At 38.1% G+C, this 16,117-nt stretch overlaps 1 long non-coding RNA gene across 4 annotated transcripts in view; it reads right to left on the minus strand.

The window, feature by feature from the left end:
• LOC149122370 (uncharacterized) overlaps positions 1 to 16,117 on the minus strand; it is a 132,424-nt gene that overhangs the window by 13,148 nt on the left and 103,159 nt on the right. The window contains exons 3-4 of one of the 4 annotated variants that reach the window (XR_016220155.1): positions 8,197 to 8,318; positions 1,914 to 2,430 (exon numbers count right to left, since the gene is read on the minus strand). The exons of 1 other annotated variant lie outside the window; for it this stretch is intronic. This is a non-coding gene — a long non-coding RNA (uncharacterized LOC149122370). Of the gene's footprint in view, positions 1 to 1,913; positions 2,431 to 8,196; positions 8,319 to 16,117 lie in introns of those variants that run through there. 2 more of the 4 variants (XR_016220156.1, XR_016220154.1) reach the window with 2 other exon arrangements.

A 16,117-nucleotide genomic window follows, 5' to 3' on the forward strand; every position in this document is an offset into this window, starting at 1 on the left:
TTAACATATATTTGAGTTCTTGATTCTCTTTATATAAACTTTAATATTTTTATTTTGCCTTTTAATAGAAAGTGATAGATTTGTATATCAATTATGTATATATATCTATGTCTACATATAGCTCTCTATAGATATATACAAAGAGATTTATTTTCAGAAAATAGAGAACATGACCATAAAGGCTGACAAATTTGAAATCTGCAGAGGAGGTGGATAAGATGGAAATTTAAGGAACAGCTGATGCTGCAATCTTTAGTCTAAATTCTGTAGACAGTAGACTAGAAACTAGAGCAGGTTTTCTATGTTGCAGTCTTGAGGGAGAATTCCTGCTTTTTGGTAATTTCAATTTTTGTCCTTTATAACTTAGCTTAGAAGAGGCTCCTCTATATTATGGAGGATAATTTACTTTATTCAAACTCTGCTACTGAAAATGTCAACATATCTAAAAAGAAGAACCTTCATAGGAACATCTAGACTGATGTTTGACAAAATCCCTGAGAAACTTACCCTAGCCAACTTGACACACTAAATGTCACATCGACAATCATTGGTTGCATCAATTATTAAGTGGGAATAATTTTTTTCAAAGTGTAAATGATGAGTGTTGGTATTATCAATTATTAGTTTGCAATGATCTTCGCAACATGTAAATCTTGTCATTTTTTTCTCTAAAACTCTTCAGCCATTTTTATATAAACACAGAACAAAACACTTAAAATGTCTTCAAAGTCCCTTCAAAGTCTGCTTACCCCTCCAAAATGTTCTCTCATCTTTCTTTCACTCACTCTGTATTTTCTGCCCAAAGAAGTTTTCTTTCAGTTTCTCTGCCTAGGTATTTCACACATTGTGTACTCTGCCTGGGAACACTAACTCCTGCTCATCATTCAGGTCCCTTCTTACATATTATTCTATCAGCAAAGTTTTCTCTGAACTCCAATATCTTCCTCCACAATATGCCCCATTGTATGCCAAGTCCCTGGTAACACCATTAGCTTCAGACTGCCATCCAGCATCTGTCCTACCAGCTACACCACAATCTAACAGAGGATCCTGGGGCAAACATATAAGTTTCACTAAGAAAGTTCATATATTCTGCCTTTAGCTCTACTTTTGACCTCCTAAATATCTTCTTTTCTGCGCTTTGTGTTTATTTATTTTTTTAAATCCACATGACTTGAAGCAAAGCTGAAAGTCCCTGTAAAGCCAGATAATAATGTTTTCTTTTAAGCTAATCTCTTCTGCAAAGCTGTGGATTCTAAAGGTTCTTAGCAGGCAATAGAGGGCCTGCTTCTTTGAAGGGATAAAAACAAATCCAAAACAGTTTTATCCTGACTTGTAGCTAATGCGTAAGGTAAGGAAGTCACTGAATGTACTTTCTGTGTAACTACTGGTGATAAAATGGTTTGGCTTAAAACTTCTGCCCCTCTGCTCCCTCAAAAGGAGAATTAAAGGGGAAATAAATGACAATGTGCTTAATTTTTCTTCCAGTAAGTTCACTTTCCACTAAATTTCACTTTTAAAGTTCTCTTAGATTACTGGGATTCATACTGGTAACAGAAGCAATAATTGCTGTTATCATTATGACTGCAAAATAACACCTGGAGAACACCAAACTAAGCACCGTTTTTTTTTTGTTTGTTTGTTTGTTTGTTTTTAGATGACAAAATACACCTGTGGACTAATGGCTCTGGAGACCGATTGTGCTCCTCTGAGCCATTTTGGATCACTCAACCGTGTACACTCCTGAGTACCCCTCATCCAAGGTAATATAGAGTGGCAGGAAATTTATGAATTAGAATTGCATCTATAAATCACATTGAATCTGTTAAAAAAACTAATTAAAAAGTAAAATAAAATTTTTAAAAAGAATGATATTTTGAAGAAAATGCAGTTTTAAAGAAACTTACAAATTTTCCAAGAAGATATGATGTCCATACTGTATACATTCACAGCAAAACAGCATTGTAGCCGGCCATAGGCAGGAATTTTTTTCTACACAAATTTTAGTTTTTCAGTTTCCTATGTATCCTGCATTTCCAGCTTCGAAGTTTGCTTAGTCCTCTCCTCCAACATGCTCAAACAGAGGAGTTCCTCTCCCTCCTGCTCAGTACAGTTCTCTTGGGCCTCATGTTCTTCTAAGGCAAAAACTCAGCCAGTATAATCACGGACCTCATGTAAGACTCTGGCATAAAGAGAACTTTACAAACCAAACCAAAGAAGCTCTAGGTCCACGTGTGACTGATGTAGGAATAGATGAAGGCAGTTCCTGAGGGGAAAAACAGGTGGAGGTCTGAATGTGAAGGGGTCGGAGGCGGGCTTTCAGGTGATCTTAGGGACTTGGAGAATTCCTGTCCTCTTCAATCTCCCCATCTCCTCTGAACTCCTGCCTCCTCAGGAGAAGCTTCTTATTTATAGCTGGTAGATTGCCTGCTAAAATGAAGAAGTGTTTGTCATTTGGACAATTTAACAACCACACAAAGGACATTTTGTAAAATACTCTAATCCAAGGCCACGTGTTTATATCCACTAAAGATCTATAATTGAGATTTAAACTGGGCTGGCGCTGTGGTGTAGTAGGTTAAGCCTCTGCCTGTGGTGCTGGCATCCCATACGGGCACTGGTTCATCCACCAGCTGCTCCTTTTCTGATTCAGCTCTTTGCTAATGGCCTGGGAAAGCAGTGGAAGACAGCCCAAGTGCTTGGGCCCCTGTACCCAGAAGAAGTTCCTGGCTTCAGATGGGCTCATCTCTGGCTGTTGTGGCCATCTATGGAGTGAACCAGTGGATGGAAGATCTCTGTCCCAATCTCTCCCTTTCTGTCTTTATGTAACCCTGCCTGTCAAGTAAATAAACAAATCTTTAAAAAAACAAAAAAAGACATTAACCTTATGAAAATTTGGTAGAACCAATTGTTCTCAATGTAAATATTTGAAACTGCATGGAAAATTATAAATAGATCCAGTTTATTTAGAATATAGAAATATTCAAAGTATACTCAACATTTTGAGAATATTTACTACATATGTGTTTTACTCTAAAAATAAAAGTCCTTACCTAGAATGGGCCAAATGAGAGAAACATCAACAATTTATAAAACATTATAAACATGCCCTTGACTGAGTGTTGGAAGGAAGGAAAGAAGGAAAAAAGGAAGGGAGGAAGGAAGGGAGGGAGGGAGGAAGGAAAGAAGGAAGGAAGGAAAGAAGGAAGGGCTGTGTAATAAATGGTATGAGGGGTCACATTGATAAAGAGATCATCCCTGGCAGAGAGAAAAGAGTCCATAGCAGAAATATAGTATGAAAACAGACCTTGAAGAATCAGCAAAAGTTGAATACACATCAAAGGAGCAATGATGTTTCCATTTTTCTCTTGGCAATACTTTTCACAGGGAAGATTTCTGCTGAGTCTTGTTTCCTCATCCATCGCACATTATTACCTACCATACACAATCAAGCCATTTTGGGTAGGGGTTGCAAATGCAGGCTCAATAGTCATCGAAATGAGATGAGATAGGAAAAGCAATGTGCTATTCAAAAGAGTCCAGTACAGTTTTATGAGATTATATACAAGTAAATGAAAGCCTTTAGTGTGGAGAAAAGTGCAGTCTTTCCCTGCACCCTTTGTGCTTGATTATCTTCTTTCCCTTTTCTTCAAGGAGAGAAAGAACGAAATTGCTCCCATGTGCCGTTTCTTGAGAAAATATTGAGTAGGAAGTACCATACTCCTTGGGAGCCTGACTACGTCTGGAGGACTTGAAGTGCTGGGAGCATGTCATCGGGCCACAGATGGCATAGACAAACAAGTTGTTCATAGAGATAAGATGATGTGGACTAAATAGAGGAGGACAGAGTTCTTTGGGGTAGAAGAATTGAGTGACTCTCATTTTTGAAGTACAGGAGAATAGAAATCAGCAGGCTTAAAGAGTTACATAAAATTTGGACTTGGACTTTCTTCATTGAGAGAGAAAGAAAGATGAGGTTAGCATATTTATTTGCATTTGACTTGTTTACATATGACCCTGGTCCAAAAATATTCATGCATAGAGTCTATAAGTCTGCAGAATTAATTCATCATAATCAATATGGACAGGAACCAAGATGGGAATTTAGATTAAACACCTATAATACTTACCATATTTCCACATTTTATTAGATATTTTATGTATATTTCTCAAAACCTATATTGGATTCCTTCAACCAAAGTTCAAAACTTCTCTCTCGGGAATCTCTGGCTCTTAACTGTTGCTGCACTAGGTTTTCTACCTAGTTTTCTACTGCTAGATAGTTTTCTATGCAGAAAATATTGTGATACTCACAATACTTGACTCACCTCCTACTCAACACTTGGAAAATCAGATATATCCTCCATTTTTTTAACTTCCATGAAAACATGTCTATATAACATATCTCAAGAGTCACTTATCAGCTAGGGGATTGATCCCCTATCTGCAATTAATGTTCCCTATATGCCACATAGTGCATGCACACTTGGCTAGGTTCACCTAACCCAGGCAGTGACTATCTACTCTAGGCCCATCTCTCCTGACAAATGAGTTGTTTCCAATGAACAAGATTTCAAGTCTACCTATAAGCAGTAAGATGCTATGGCCTAATGGAGATTACCACTGTCTCAGGAAGTATTAGAGTTGCTCACTTTTTGCACTGGTTTCTTAGATATGCTATAACAAATCACTGCAGAGTATCTGGTTGGAAACAGAAGTTTATTCTTTCCTAGTTCTGGAAGCCATTTGAAATCGGGGTGTCAACAGGACCATACTTGCTTTTCTGTCACTAGGAAGAATCCTTCCTTCCTCTTCCAGCTTCCACTCCCTCGTGGCATTCCTTGATGTGTGCCAGTGTAATTCCAGTCTCCACCTCTGTCTTCACATGGCCTTTTCCCCTGTGTCTGTGTGTGTCCTCTCCTCTTCTTAGAACACCAGTCACTTGATTTAACTGTACCTCACGGTTCAACCACTACCCTCCTTTACACAGTCAAACCAACAGAAGAAGGAAGGCAAAAGAGGACTAATGCTATCACAATCCCTTTGGGACACTGCTTCCAGTTTTTCTATTTTCATCATGGCAATTATACCTCCCAAGTTGTTGTCCCATGACGACCTGAGAGAGGCAGCCTCCTCCTAAGACAGTTCAAACACTTTTCCTTCTCACTACCTTTCATCATCTGTTTCTCAAAGTCTATTTTTGAGATGTGCATACTATTCAGCACACTCAGAGATATTTTAAATTACCTTTCAACCTGTGCCTCCTTCATGCTGACTGATTTGTGAGTTTCTCACCCATTGAGAATTGCAGCTCTGCATTCTAATAAGCTGAATTATAGATGTTCTCAGGAAGTAACTGTTGTGTCCATTTTAAACATGCTCCTGGGGTTCCCTAAATCACTTTTCATGGGTGACATTTTTCCCATTTCAGCTCATTTGACCTGAGCTTTCCAAGAGAAAATAGGAAATTGATAAAATCTATACAACTGCTGCTGTACAAGTGTTGAGTCCATGTTTTCTGATCATTAAGCCTCAGGTAGGTGGTCTAATGTGGATAAGTTCACTAAGAACTGCATATTTGAAGTCAAAACTTCCATGAAAATATATTTTTCTTAAGGATAGAAGGCTAGGTTTTATGAGAAACACCCAGCTAATATAAGTGCCCTTGTTTTCTTGCACAAAAATACTTCCACTTAAGGAATATTCTCTCATCTCAAACCTCAAAATTATGTTAACCCAATTTAGAATCAAAATTAAGAAATAAAAAAGGAACTTCAATTTTATGATATTGTTAGTAAAGTGAGATCTAAATATTTATCTTCATATGAGCAAATACAGTACTATTCTAAGGTTTAATAAGAGATTTCTAAAACCAAAATCATCTTGCCACTGAAGATGCTTTAGTCAAGCAAGTGACAAGGACATGCTAGGTATGCTAATTATCCAACAAACTACATTAAAGTATTTTAATTTATTGCCATTTACAGTATCTTTGTTTTTGTAAAACCATTTTTTTTCAGCTTCTCAACTCCTAATTGACTTAAATATTTTCACTTTATTTTATTAGTAAAAGGATGTCTTAAAATTAGGTAATTAGGCCATCTATTCAAAAACACTTAGGGCCGGCTCCATGGCTCACGAGGTTAATCTTCCACCTGCAGTGCCAGCATCCCATATAGGCGCCAGTTCTAGTCCCAGTGGCTCCTATTCCAGTCCAGCTCTCTGCTGTGGCCCGGGAAGACAGTGGAGGATGGCCCAGGTCCTTGGGCCCTGCACCCACATCGGAGACCCAGAAGAAGTGCCTGGCTCCTGGCTTCGAATCAGTGCAGCTCCGGCCATTGCGACCATTTGGAGAGTGAACCAATGCAAGAAAGACCTTTCTCTCTGTCTCTCTCTCTCTCTGTCTGTAACTCTACCTGTCAAATAAATAAATAAAATCTTTAAAAAAATTTCATTTTCTTCTCATAAAAACATTTTTAAGTCTAGTTGTCTTCCCTTTATTACTCCACACAGCTATTTTTAAACAACTTCTTGGAGGGTCTTTTCACACATTTAATAGAAAATAGAGCTTAATTTATGCTCTGTTATAGGTCAAGTCTTCCTATTGAATTTGCTAACTATAATAAATCCCGACTACTATCCTTGGGGTACAATATAAGCAAACAAACACAATTCAAACAAAGAGCATTACCTGCAGGAAATAACATTCTTAGTACCAGCAACAAATAGCTTGAATCCAAGTTTACCTCAAATGGCTATTTTTGATGTTTTTGTCTTCAAAGCTCTATAAGTGGCCATGGAGTTGTTATAATCTTTTCTTGTTGCTATAACAAAATTCCATAAACTAGACAGCTTATAAGCAACAGAAATGGATTTCTCATGTTGTCAAAGCTGGGAAGACTAAAATCATGGCACCGACAGATGCATTATCTGGTGAGGGCCTGTTGCCTAGATCATAGATGGCACCTTCTCACTGGGTCTTTACATGGTAAGAGAGACAAGCTAGCTCTTTGGGGGCCTTTCTGTAAGGACATTAATATCCTTCAGATTCGTGCCTACCTTTGTCTATTTTCTGTTGCTATAACAAAATACTTTAGGCTGCATTAGTGTATAAAGGAAAGAGCTTTATTTAGCTCATAGTTCTGGAGGTTGAAAGTCCAAGATTGAATAAACCCATTTGATCAGCACCTGTTAAGAGCCTCACAGCAATGGCATCATGGAATGCGTGCAAGATGGAGAATTCATGTAGTGAGTCAGGAAGCCAGAGAACAGGGATGAGGCCCACCTTGCTCTTTTTATAGCACTGCATCCTTCAAGAACTCACTCCACTACACCAACCCCTTCTGAGGACAGCACCCTCAGTGACCTGACAGCTTTCTACTGGCTCCACCTATGACTTGTTTCACCATCTTAACATTGTCACACTCAGAACCAAGACTTTGGGGACACACTCAAACTCTATCCAAACCATAGCAACACCCGCTTAGAATTTGTGCCTATCACCTTCCAAAAGATCCCACCTCCTAATATAATCAGCTTGGAGGGTAAGGATTTCAACATATAAAATTTAGGGTACCCAATGTTCAAAATGTAAGCCAAGAAGAATTCACAATGTCCTTATCTTCTGTCTCACGTGCTCTAGGCTCAGGCATGTGTGCAGATAGGAGACCCCTGCACAGCTCCCTTCCTTATCACACATGTTCATCCTCAGCACCCTACAGTCTCTCTCACATGTACCTCCTCAACTCATTCCCTGATGGATAACCTCAGTTCACATTGAGAATCAGGCAAGAGTTGTGGACACAAATCAGGGCTTCTCTTTATCGCGTATCAATTGCCTTGACGTCCTGTTCATGTCCTCTTTGAGGCAGTCATTGCACTGTATCCTACAGTGACTGATTCAGTTTCAGAACATGAAATTCTAGGGGAAAAATTGTCTTCTTTCCCTGATTTCCCACTAAAATTGTTTCTTGAATTCTGTTCCTCTGCTTTCTGACACATTTATAGGAAAGGGGTTTGAGGGAAACAGATGCCTGCAATCAGGAGATAATCCTGTGTGGATCACTTCCCAGATCCATTTGCCCTAAAGAACAGCATTATTCATCTTGCTGGGAAAAAAATAAATTCTTCCTTTCAGATTTAACAAAATGTAGTTCTCTGTGTGTCTCTTACAACTGAAATAATCCTAATACTCACCTGGCTCCCTTTATGAAGGACAGGATTCTGGGTACAAAGTCAAGCATAAGCCTTTGACATACTGCCCACTGGGACCTTTGGAACTTTTCTCTTTTTAGGTGGTGGAGAGTTGATGGAGATAACTGTAAAGGGCAATAGTGAGAAACATAAAATGGAGTTCAAAACAGGATGTTGTAAGTAGAGGCATGTGAAGTGCTCTTCAGAGTTCCGGGTATCAGAGGAATAGCCGAGGGCTCAACTAACAAGAGATAAGACCCAGGGATGTGCAGCAGCAGGTGTCAGAGACTTGACCTTGGGAATACTGGAGTTTGGACTGCAAGAAGTTCTCTTTAAAGAACTTAGATAATAGATAGTGACCAGACACAGGAAAATAAGGTCCAGAACATTACAAATTTGAGCATCAGAATCCTAAAAGACCCAAGAAATGTACTAATTGACAGCAACTCCTTTATGTTTAATATTCAGAGGTTTAATTGTCCCTAGAATCAGAACTGAGCAAGATACAAGCACATCACCTCCATCATTCTCTTCCCTATAACCACTTCATCTGTCAATCTCATTTTGCAGGTTGATTTCAGATAAAAATTCCTAAGCAGAGTTTTGCCACTTGTCCTTAATGGGATGAAGTTCTTTCTTCCCAGTCAGTTCCCAGTTTCCAAAATGTTTAGACTCCAAATATTTGCTTGTGTGAGGTGAAAAACTATTCTTCAAAATCCGTGTCAGTTTTGAAGGTTTTTGTGGGCCAGTCTAGATACCCAACTACAAAAGAAATTGTTGCTAGAGAAAACTATATTCTGCATTGGGACTTGGGATTCCACACACATATCTCTGCTAACCCACAACAGATTCAAAGCTCTGTAACACAACAACACAGCAGAAAGAGAACATGGCAAGATTAAGAAAATCTCTTCCCTACATTACATCTCCTACAGTTAGTGAAAAGGAAGCATTGAATACTATGGTTATCTATAATTGTATAACAAACTGATCTAAAGCCTAGTGACAATATAAAAGCCATAATCTATCTCATAATTATTGAGGTGATGTTTTTTGGCAAGGCTCTACTGTGCAATTCTCCTGATCATGTGGAATCTTTAGAGATCACTTGTACCTAGCAACATGCTTCCTTTAATATTAGAGGATCTAAGAGGGCTTCACTCACATTCCTGAAGGGCAGATAAGAATGGTTATAAAACATGGTTCAGACGGCCCTCTCGCCCTCTCCATGTAGTGTTAGAACCTCTCCAAATAGTCTCTCCAGTAGGATAGTCAGACATTTTCATGGCATTCAGGAGTCCAAGACAATAAGATAAGAAACTACCTGCCTTTTTAAATGCTAGGTACAAATCCAAGGGGAGAGGTAATATACTTTTACTTTTCTGCAGTAAATGTCAAAGAATTTGCAGCTGCTCTTAATCTATCACAATGTTCCTATATGACCCTTCAAAAGGACCACACACTCATAATAGCCACAGCTTCCTTATGTTCATGTTAAATTTTAAATCCTATTTATACAAATTTCTTCAGAGTATTTCAACAAGCCTTCCTTCTATTCATTGGCAAAAAATAATGTGCCAGGAAGAGTCCCAGTCAGTGCCCTTACACAGATTACATCCTGATAGATAATATAAGAGAGTAAAACTCAGTCACGATACCCCCCGAGAAGCTCTGTGATCAGATATTTGGAGTAGGTAACATGGTCCAGAAGAGGTGACATATAAGGGGTGGCCTTCAAGATGTGTAGGAATAGTCAGAAAAAAGAGGGAGAGTATTCAAGTATAGAGCGCAACATGCAAAGGTCTGAAGTTTTATAAACAGCACAGTGTCAACTTGGTTCTAGAATAAATTTGGAAGGAGATGGAGGAAGTAGTTAAAAGAGGATCCGGGAAAAATAATCAGGCACCCTAACAAGATGAGCCTTGTGATCCTTTTAAGAATGTGTTTTTACTGAAAACCATTATACTTAGTGAAATAAGCCAGTTCCAAAAAGACAAATACCATATGTTTTCCTTGATCTGTGATAACTAACAGAGTGTTAAAAAGTGTGATGTATAGGAGTGAAACTGACATTTTGAGATTTGATGATTGTTTATAGCCCTTGTCTCTTACTAGTTGATGAACGCTTTACTTAGTATAGAGCTAATCTTATGAATACAAAGCAAACTGAAAGTAGATTATTGTAAAAATTGAGAGGGAATAAGAGTGGAAGGTGGAGGAAGAATGAGAACATGGGTAGGAGGGAGGGTAGAGTAGGAAGCATCATTATGTTCCTAAATCTATATATATAAAATATATGAAACTTATTCACCTTAAAAATTTAAATAATAAATTATTTAAAATGTGTTTTTGAAAGATCTGTTTAGCTAACAATACCAAGAATTCATTGAATGATAATAAGGCTGGAGGAAGGATTTTTTTTGTAGATTTTACATTAATACAGGCAAAAAAATAATAGTGGCCTAACTAGGGTAGTGACATCCAGTTTTTAAAAAATGGTTAATAGTTTTGAACACTATTCAGAAGAACCTATCAATGAATTTGGTGATTAGAGATGGTGAGGGGGTGAATGCAGAAAGGCTGTCACCAAGCCTGTAATTTAAATTTTGGGGAAGATGATGGTCTTATTCAAAGAGCCAGGGAACACAAGAGAAAGTTCAGGTAATGGAGAAAGGATGAGTATATTTTGAATGCTTTGAATTTTAGGTACCAATGAGACATTCACATAGAGATATTATGGTGTTGTGAGAAGAAACACTTCAAGGGGGCTAACAAGGCATAGCCAGAGGAGCTCAAATAAAAAAAAAAAAAAAAAAAAAAGGTAAGACCATGAAACCAAATGGAGAAAATGTTTCAAAATGAGTGAGTGGAATAGTTAGTAGGCTCAATTGTAGTCCCTACATGCCAGGCACTAAGCAAGAAAATGGGTCCCAAACATGAATAAAGCACTCTTCTTGGTCTTGGAAAGATTACTGTGTCATTTCTCTGTGCCTGATCCTACCCTGGCTGCTTTTAAACTGAGATTTTATCTACCCTCCCTCAAGTCTCATGGAATCTGGAATTCAGACTTAAACTCATTACTGCTTCCAAAACAGCCATAGATGTGGTACTTCCCACTGCCAAATGTTGTCTACATCACTTTCTTTACTTTACTAGGGGCTTTTGTTGCTAGGCCTCTGTTACGATCTAGCTTATTTTGTTTATCATTGAGTGCAAAGAACTCCCCCGTTTCCACTGTCTCTACCTAGTGTGGGTCACCTTGTCCTTATTACATAAAACGAACTGAGGTGGGTGTTCCTAAAACAGGAGGACCTGGATTCTTGGCTGATAAGAGTTGAAGAAGAGTATCAAGATTTGTTTCCAGTTACCTTGTTTTCCATTTCCTACAACTTCTGTATGTTCCCTTAAGAGCAAGTACTTGAAATTTTTCCATCTATCAAGGACTTTTATCAGCAGATATTAACTTTGCAGCATCTTTTGGACAGGCCAGTTTTATTGCATCCTTCCTCCTGTTACATCCTATATGTTAGACTCCCTGTAGGGTGGGGGAATCAGGGCAAACCATAGAATCATCTGTTCCTTAGTACTGCAGTATCACCTGGCAGATGGAACCTTCTGGCTGGGCTTTGGAGGAAAGCCTTCTTTCCTGCCATTGGCAGAAATTTAGGGCAGTTTCTTTCTGGCTTATAAAGTTGTCCTTTGTAAACACTATAATTTCAGTTGTTTAGTTCTTTTTCAATTTTCCATGCAAAAAAAGGAACTGAGCCTTGCTGTAGATGGTTCCAAATATGCTACGTGGATGATAACTTGGGATCATATTACATTGGATGATTTTTTTTGGTCATAGTTTTTTTTTCATTTATGTTTTGAGTATACTGATATTAAATGAGCCAACAGCCATTGCCAGTAGTTTTAAAGAGAGCAAGAAGACATAGAATAAAAGTTAGGCTATGGTTTTTAAATTTGTGGTGAAAAATTCACATACAGTTCATAAAGTGATGATTGTGCTTTGGATTCAAAAGTATACAAGATAATTTAATTAAAATCCAATTCTGTATACATCGAACAGTTCAGAAGAATAGAATCACATTACAGGGAAAGGTCATCTTCAAAATAATATCCCCTAAACTCATATTTGTGCATGCTTAGAACTATTAAACAATTAAATTATGACAATAAAGTTCATACTTTTGATGTTGATGCACTTTTAATAAATTCAGAATAGGTGCTTTTTCTTGCAGAGTTAGTATAGATCCCTACTGTGCTGTCACCCCAAAGCATGATTCAGAGCTTGGCTTTCCAGGTATGGAACAACTAAAGTAATCTTTTAAATGTTAAAATGAAATTAGCTCAGCAACAAACTTATACAAGTTGAGTATGCATTTTGTTTTCAAATCAGAGAATGCTTCAAAAAGTCCATGAATTATGGAATTAAAAGGTAAGTTTATATTTTTAAAAGATTTATTTTTTATTTATTTGAGAGACGGAGTCACAGAATGGGAGAGAGAGAGAGAGATTTTCTATGCGCTGGTTTCCTCCTCAAATGGCTGTAATGGCTGGGGCTGGGCCAGATCAAAGCCAGGAGCCTGAAATTGCATCTGGGTTTCTCATGTGGTTGCAGGGGCCCAAGGACTTGGACCATCCTCCACTGCTTTTCCCAGGTACATTAGCAGGGAACTGGATAGAAAGTAGAACAGCCAGGACTCCAATGATCGCCCATATAGGATACCAGTGTTGCAGGCAGCAGCTTAACCCATTATGCCACAATGCCACTCCCAAAGGTAAGTTTATTTTGTTGCAAAAAATTTTGAAATCTATACACATGAAGATCCTTCAAAGAGTTCATGGAGGGCACTGTGGCAGAGTGGGTAAAGCAACCACCTGCAGTGCCTGCATCCCATAAGGGTGCTAGTTCGAGTCCCAGCTGCTCCACTTCCAATCCAGCTCTCCACTATGGTCTGGGAAAACAGTAGAAGATGGCCCAAGTCCTTGGGCCCCTACACCTGTGTGAGAGACCCAGAAGAAGCTTCTGGCTCCTGGCTTCGGATCAGCGCAGCTCTGGCCATTGCAGCCAATTGGGGAGTGAACTAGCATATGGAAGACCTCTCCCTCCCTCTCTCTCTCTCTCTGCCTCTCCTTCTCTCTCTGTGTAACTCTGACTTTCAAATAAATAAATAAATCTTTATATAAAAAAGAATTCATGGAAAATGTGTGCTATCAAAAGGTATGCTTGAATTTCAAATTTTTCAATGCATAGTTAGAAACAATTGGCAGTTTAGTGACTCTCATTTGGACTGAAACAGTCTATATGAGACATATAATTCTATGAAAAATAAAATGACTTCCAAAGTAGAATTACTTATGGTACATTCCAACATGACCAAAATGACTATAGAAAGAAGTCAACCTACATCTCATTCACAGTGTGAGGGAATTTAAGTTTATCAACTTATAAGTTAAAAGAAACTTGCATCAAGTGGATTTTAGCAAGAGCCTATGAAAAGAATCTCTATAGTGGAGTTCTTGTGTGGAAGAAAATGGGAAAGAGAACTGTTACACATTTCAGAGAATCTCCTTCTATTCTAAATTCAATCCCAACCCCAGAGACTTCAACAGTAGTGTGTGACTGCTTCTCTTAACTTACACTGTATTCCTTAAGTCTCAGCCAAAAATAGTCCACATTAGATCTTTTATTTTTCGCTATCTCAGTGTCTCTTTATTTTTTTAATATAAAGAGAAGAGATTTCATGGATAAAATTCTAAGAAGATAACTGTACTTCCCCTTTCTCTCCCTCCCTCAAACTCCCCTCCTTCCTTTGTAATCAACATCTTATGATTTGATTATTGTTTGCAGCCCTTGTCTATATTCCTGTGGAACAGTGGTCTTTTTACTTGTCAAACATGGTTTGTGGTGCATTAAGCTTATGATTAAAAAAAGTCAATTGAAAGCATGTTATTGTAAAAAATTAAGGAATAAAAAAGATCTTTATTATCAGTAGTTTTTAAGGTCATTTTACAGATAGTGTCAATTTGATAATGTGCTAGAATTTAATCCATACTTTTATTTTTGCTGTTGCTGCTTGAGGTTGAAAAGCACAGCACAGAGGTTTGAGTTTTAATGCAGACATATATGAGTGTGAAGTCCTGTTCTTTCATTTACTGTCTAGGTGGCTTTGGGCAATTAATCCTCCTTGTCTCTCTAAGCTCTGATATCTCCATCTGTAAATGGGTTACCATCTATTTCACTATGCAGTCTTTAGATTGTAAGTATGAGTATAGGGCCATATTAATTTGGATTATTTACACCAAAAATTAACTTTGGCTAATATAGGCTGCAAATGGTATTTTCAGGAAGTATATTTACTTACTGGAATTTTAAATAGACCAAATTCCAAAGAACCAGTAAGAAAACAGAGCAAACTCTGAAGCCTTAAGCTATAGGAATTCCTTAGCCGTGGAGTCCAGGAATGAAGGGAATGAATGACTCAATGATTTTATCCAGCCCATGGCTCATTCCCTTCTAAGTCCTAGAAGAATGTGTCTGGTGAGCCATGCTGGGCCCTGGTCTCTCCCCTAGAGGTGAGCAGCACATCCTGACTTTTTCTCTCCCACGAGTACCTACAAGGACTAAGAGGTTAATACTGAGTCAGCAAAATAGGGTGCCACTAAGAAAGGGTCGTGATTTAAGTGGACAAGGCAAGAACAAGTGTCATTTGGAAATGGAATGGTGGAAGCTCAAATTCTGTTTCCAAAATCCTCTCAACTCATATTTGAAATGTGATAAAAGATTCTGAAATGAGACATTTTTCAAGAAGCTTGTCCTTCACATCAACTTATACCAGATTTCGTTTAAATCTTGGCTGTTTCATTTTTACTTTTCCACAAGGCCTTTGCACCTATTCCTCCCATTCCCTGGTCTCTGAATGACTCATAGAGCAGTTTACTTTACCATGAATCTGTCTTGTATCCATAATTCTACCCCATTCCTTCACCCTGACCATGTTCCAGAGAACACAGATGTTCACCCAACTATTGAAGATAAATATCAATATTAGTTTCTCCTAATTTTCCTTCCAATTCAAATATAAGATCGTTATCTAGCAATATTAAGTATATTTTAAAGTTTGCTTTTACTTGACTAACATTTCATGTTTTAATGTACGTCAGCTATTATCCTAAGCTCTTTAGTCCTTTACCAATATAATTCACTAGCAACAATGAGGGGTGTGTACCACTGCTAACTCATTTAGTTGAGAAAACTGACTATAGAGAGTCTAAGTAAGTTAACATCTTTCCTGATGTCACAGAGTTCCTAGGTGACAGAGTCAATCTAGTCAATCCATACAATCTAGTTCAATTTTTTTTTCTTCACTCCCAAACCATGCCCCTCCCTCAAACATTGTAAAGTTAACCTCAGGGAGACTGGGGACATGATATCGACATTATTAGCAATTAAAGGTCAGTTAGAATAACTCTGGGGTTTAGCTTTATGGAATTTCACATATCAAAGTCTCAGTATAAAAACAGCCATCTTTGAATTACCAATACCTACCACCATGCCTTACTTAGGTAAGTGACTCTCGGGTAAGTCACTTAAGTAAATGAATCTGCCTCTTTGTTTTTTGCTTGCTTACACAGCAATTATATACAGAGGTTGGTATATCCAGATATACCAACTGCTATAGACACTAAGAGGTGCATGTTTATAATAGTGGAGGAAGGGTGTCAAAACCAGACATGACAGAGTCAAGTTGAAGCTTTTGGATGAGAGACCTAAAAACTATTTGGAAGCTGGCCATGGAGGGGCTAGAAAAATGACTAGGAGACAGCTGGCTCCTGGAGTGTGGAGTCTGTATTTGGACTGAAACAGGGAGCTGCATGTTGAGCATAACTTCATATAGAACATTTCTCAGACTAGAGTCTA

Source organism: Oryctolagus cuniculus, chromosome 14 (genome assembly GCF_051225735.1).
Source record: "Oryctolagus cuniculus isolate XC-2025 breed Fujian yellow rabbit chromosome 14, ASM5122573v1, whole genome shotgun sequence".
Taxonomy (NCBI): Eukaryota; Metazoa; Chordata; class Mammalia; order Lagomorpha; family Leporidae; genus Oryctolagus; species Oryctolagus cuniculus.